The following is a 6,135-nucleotide window of genomic DNA, read 5'->3' as shown; positions in this document are numbered from 1 at the left end:
ACAAATAGCAGGTTTTAGTCAAAACTAAGGATGTTCTGATCTGATTTCGTTCTGCCGATTCCGATACCGATCAACAATGGGTGAGGTCGGCAGATTCCGATTTTTCAATGTATTTATGATGAGTGCTATTGACACTTTAACAATGTCAACACAATATAGAAATTACTGTCTACTACTCCATTTAAATCCTTTGTTTTTTGCACTCAAACTCTTCCTGTGTCCAGGGAAACATTCCCACAGTTTAACATTAACAAAAACAACAAAAAAATATTTAAAAAAAAAAAATTTAAATGTCGACCGATTCATTTAAAGATAGTACCATTGGAATCAATCACCAATTTATGGATCGACCTGCCCGCCTTTTACGTGTTGTGTACTGACTGTGACAATGCTAACACACCAGCATTTAACATTATCCTCTCTCTAACTCTTATTGATCTACATGTTAATTTCATCTGCCTTTTTTCTACACTAACGTGGTTTTATCTACACATCTTAAACCTTACTAAGCACTTATTTCTTGGTGTTTAAATCTATCTTACTGGTTAGTTTGGCTATTAGCATGCCTGCTCCTGCTTGCTTTCGGTGTGTAACATGGTTAGCCTTGTCCTCCAGTGATATTAATTCAAACCCCAAAACCAGGCACGTTGTGTAAATCATAAATAAAAACAAAATACAATTAAAGCTGCAAGCAGCGATGGACAGGACCGACTTTGACGGCACATAAAATCCAAACCGGAGCAGTAATTAAAACTCTTTGGTCAACTTTTAATCAGAAGGGTTCAATCTCTCTCCTGTGCTAGTTTGAAGCCGACACGACAAACGCGCTCAGAGGAGATAATGCTTGAAAAAAGGTGACCGGTTTTTACAAAACTTTTGTTTTGAAGGGGGAATTGCAAACGTCCTGTTGATTTTTGCTGGGAGTTGTCAATCTATGAAATGTAGGTGATGTGTTTGTGAACTTTTTACGAGCAAATGAGCGAGTTTGTTTGGTGAGACGTAAACACAGAAATTGAACGCAGGTGTGGACTAAAGCAACCAATCTGACAAAACCTAGATGATGTTCCAAACTATACAACCGTATCATAACCGACTGAAGGATGCTGGGTCCTAATGTTTAGGACATGTAGTATTTTTCATGTCAGATGCAACCGCATTCTTGTGACAATAGTCCCCTTTGTTCGTCGGATTTATAGGCAGTTTCTAGGAATTTTGGTTACATAAATTGATCAAACCAATCTTTGTCAGCCATAGTGCATCCGGAAACTATTCACTTTTTCCACATTGTATGTTACAGCATTATTCCAAAATGGAATACATTCATTTTTGTCTTTAACATTCTACACACAATACCCCACAATGACAATGTGAAAAGCTAAAAAAAAAAATTAAAAATGGCAATGAAATTTTTTTTAAATCACATGTACTATATTTTACAGACTATAAGGCGCACTTAAAATCATTTTCTTCTCAAAACTCGACAATGCGCCTTATAACCCGGTGCGCCTGATGTACGGATTAATTCTGGTTTTGCTCACCGACCTCAAAGCAATTTTATTTGGTACGTGGTGTAATAAGTGTGGCCAGTAGATGGCAGTCAAACATAAGAGATACGTGTATACTGCACTATGATGGCAATATGACTCAAGTAAACAACACCAACATTTTATATGTTCCATTGAAATTATAGAACATTACGCACAGCGCTCAAAAATCCATCAAAATGTTTTAGTACGACTTTGGTAAGCTATGAAGCCACACCGCTTGAAGGATTGTTGGCGCATTAAACATACACGTATTATTACGGTGTGTGTGTATAAGGTAAGATATATTATCTGCCGGGTTTTTTTCGCAATCTTATGCAAAAGCAACTTTTCTTACCTTCTGCTACTTGCTGATCTGTATTTGGGATCTGCATAAATCCTGAAAAGTTGCGCACGTCCGCCTTTGTAGTCGATAAGCTTCTTCTTTTTCTCTATCTTCTTGTTATGGGACATTCATTCTCCGCTGTTGCCATTTCTAATATAAAGTAGTGTAGGGCTGCAACTAACGATTAATTTGATAATCGATTCATCTGTCGATTATTACTTCGATTAATCGATTAATAATCGGATAAAAGAGACAAACTACATTTCTATCCTTTCCAGTATTTTATTGGGGAAAAACAGCATACTGGCACCATACTTATTTTGATTATTGTTTCTCAGCTGTTTGTAAATGTTGCAGTTTATAAATAAAGGTTTATTTAAAAAAAAAAAAAAAAAAAGTTTTTTTTTTGTTTTTGTTTTTTTAAAAGCCTCTACTCATGCGCATAGCGTAGATCCAACAAATCGATAACTAAATTAATCGGCAACTATTTTTATAATCGGTTTTAATCGATTAGTTGTTGCAGCCCCAAAGTAGTGTAAAGTTCTTACTTATATCTGTCAGTAATCTCGCCATGAAAGCACTAAAACATACCGGTGTAGTGAGTTTACATTATTCACCCGAGGAACTTTAGTTATTAGAGTTCCGGTTGGACACATTTACGGTGTTGTTGTTTCCGGATGAAGAGATGCTGCTCCGTTATTGATTGAAGTAAAGTCTGAATGTCATTAAAACAGTTAGTTCCATCTTTTGACACTTCTTCCACTCCCATCCTTGCACGCTACACCGCTACAACAAAGATGACGGGGAGAAGACGCTGTCGAAGGTGAGCCACGTAAATAAAAAACACAAAAACGGCGCATCCGGAAGCGACTGTCAGAAAGCGTCTTGAAGATGATCTGTAAAACATCATCTATGCAACATTTTTGACCAAAGAACCACCATTACATGTTATGTAGACCACAAGGAAGTGTTTTACATTTAGAAAAAATAAATAACAATATGACTCCTTTAATGCGACCTATAATCCGGTGCGCCTTATATATAAAAAAGGATCAAAAATAGACCATTCATCGGCAGTGCGCCTTTTTATCCGGTGCGCCTTATGGTCCGGAAAATACGGTACATACGTTTTCACAGCATTTGCTCAATACTTTGTTGACGCACCTTTGGCAGCAATTACAGCCTCAAGTCTTTTTGAATTCGATGCCACAAGCTTGGCGCACCTATCTATGGGCAGTTTTGCGCCATCAGGTTGGATTGAAAGTGTTGGTTTTCATCCAGGGATGTCTCTGTACATTGCTGCATTCATCTTCCCCTTCATCCTGACTCGTCTCCCAGTTCCTGCCGCTAAAAAGCATCCCCCCACAGCATGATGCTGCCACCACCATGCTTCACTTATTGGCCTGGTGACGAGCGGTGCCTGGTTTCTTCCATAAATGACGCCTCGCATTCACGCCAAATAGTTTAATTATTGTCTCATCACACCAGAGAATTTAGTTTCTCGTGGTATGAGAGTCTTTCAGGTGCATTTTGGCAAACTTTTTACGAAGAAATGGCTTCCATCTGGCCACTCTGCCATACAGACCTGATTGGTGGATTGCTTTGGAGATGGTTGTCCTTCTGTAAGGTTCTCCTCTCTCCACAGAGTTACGCTGTAGCTCTGACACAGTGACTAGAAATGCTTTAAAATGTAATATCGGAAATGATCGGTATCTGGGTTTTTTTTATCTATCTTTTTCTTTTTTTTTAATTTTTCTTTTTTTAATCTTTTTTTTAATTTTTATTAAATCAACATAAAAAACACAAGATACACTTACAATTAGTGCACCAACCCAAAAATCTTCCCTCGCCCATTTACACTCATTCACACAAAAGGGTTGTTTCTTTCTGTTATTAATATTCTGGTTCCTACATTATATATCAATATATATCAATACAGTCTGCAAGGGATACAGTCCGTAAGCACACATGATTGTGCGTGCTGCTGGTCCACTAATAGTACTAACCTTTAACAGTTAATTTTATTCATTTTCATTCATTACTAGTTTCTATGTAACTGTTTTTATATTGTTTTACTTTCTTTTTTATTCAAGAAAATGTTTTTAATTTATTTATCTTTTTTTATTTTACTAATATTTTAAAAAAGGACCTTATCTTCACCATAACTGGTTGTCCAAATTAGGCATAATAATGTGTTAATTCCACGACTGTATATATCGGTATCGGTTGATATCGGTACCGGTAATTAAAGAGTTGGACAATATCGGATATCGGCAGAAAGCCATTATCGGACATCCCTAACAGTGACCATCGTTTTTTTGGTCATCTCCCTGACTAGACCTAGATGAATGCAGCAATGTACAGAGACATCCCGTATAAAAAACAACACTTCTCTACCAACCTGGTGGAACTTGAGAGGCGCTGCAAAGAGGAATGGGTGAAACTGCCCAAAGATAAAGTTAAAGTCCCAACGATAGTCACACAAACACTAGGAGTGGTGAAATTATCCTCTGCATTTGATCCATCCCCATGTTCACCCCCTGGAAGGTGAGTGGAGTAGTGAGCAGCAGCGGAATCATTTTGGTGATTGAACCCCCAATTCCAACCCTTCATGCTGAGGGAGGCAATGGGTTCCATTTTTAATAGTCTTTGGTATGACTCAGCCGAGGGTTTGAACTCACAACCTTCCAGTCTCAGGGCGCACACTCTAACCACAAGGCCACCGAGCAGGTGACAGTGGTTTTCTGAAGTGTTCCTGAGCCCATGTGGTGATATCCTTTAGAGATTGATGTCGGTTTTTGATACAGTGCCGTCTGAGGGTTGAAGGTCACGGTCATTCAATGTTGGTTATTCAATGCCGCTTACGTGGAGTGATTTCTCCAGACTCTCTGAACCTTTTGATGATATTATGGACCGTAGATGTTGAAATCCCTAAATTTCTTGCAATTGCACTTTGAGAAATGTTGTTCTTAAACTGTTTGACTATTTGCTCACGAAGTTGTGGACAAAGGGTTGTACCTCGCCCCATCCTTTCTTGTGAAAGACTGAGCATTTTTTGGGAAGCTGTTTTTATACCCAATCATGGCACCCACCTGTTCCCAATTAGCCTGCACACCTGTGGGATGTTCCAAATACGTGTTTGATGAGCATTCCTCAACTTTATCAGTATTTATTGCCAACTTCTTTGTCACGTGTTGCTGGCATCAAATTCTAAAGTTAATGATTATTTGCACACAAAAAAATCGTATGTATGTGTATATATATATATATATATATGTATGTGTATATATGTATGTATATATGTGTATATATATATATATATATACGTGAATATATATATATATATATATATATATATATATATATATATATATACGTGTATGTATACATATACAGTATATGTGTGTGTGTGTATATATATGTATGTATATTGTATATAAAGGGACAAGTGGTAGAAAATGGATGGATGGATGTGTGTATATATATGTATGTATATATATATATATGTTTGTGTATATATGTATGTATACGTGTGTGTGTGTATATATATATATATATATATATATATATATATATATACACACATACATATATACACACATACATATATGTACCATATTTTCCGCACTATAAGGCGCACCGGATTATAAGGCGCACCTTCAATGAATGGCCTATTTTAAAACGTTGTTCATATATAAGGCGCACCGCATTATAAGGCGCATAGAATAGACGCTACAGTACAGGCTGGGGTTACGTTATGCATCCATTAGATGGAGCTGCGCTAAAGGGAATGTCAACAAAACAAATACTGATTGTACTGACACTTCTACTTGCTGCTCTCTGTTCAACAACCCACGTAAAAGGGGGAATATGCAGTCGGCGTAGTTCCCGTAGTTGCGAGACCTGTTGTGGCTCAATATTGGCCCATATATAAGGCGCACCGGATTATAAGGCGCACTGTCAGCTTTTGAGGAAATTGGAGGTTTTTAGGTGCGCCTTATAGTGCGGAAAATAGGGTATGTGTATATATGTATGTATGTGAATACTTTCCAGATGCACTGTATTGTTCAGCAATGTGCGTTTACATGCATCAAGTGCCGACACTTAATGCTGCACCAATAATCACAATTCAACGTAGTTATTTTTTTAATTTTTGCCCACTTCGTAGAAGACCTTTCAAGTTATCTCTTTCAAAGGCTGCCCCTACCTCACTCGTCACTACGACTAAACAGCATCTTGTGGAGGAGGAGGTAAAGAAGAGCACAA

This window comes from Nerophis lumbriciformis, linkage group LG01 (assembly GCF_033978685.3).
Source record: "Nerophis lumbriciformis linkage group LG01, RoL_Nlum_v2.1, whole genome shotgun sequence".
In the NCBI taxonomy this organism is placed as follows: Eukaryota; Metazoa; Chordata; class Actinopteri; order Syngnathiformes; family Syngnathidae; genus Nerophis; species Nerophis lumbriciformis.
Note: the sequence above shows the minus strand (reverse complement) of the source record.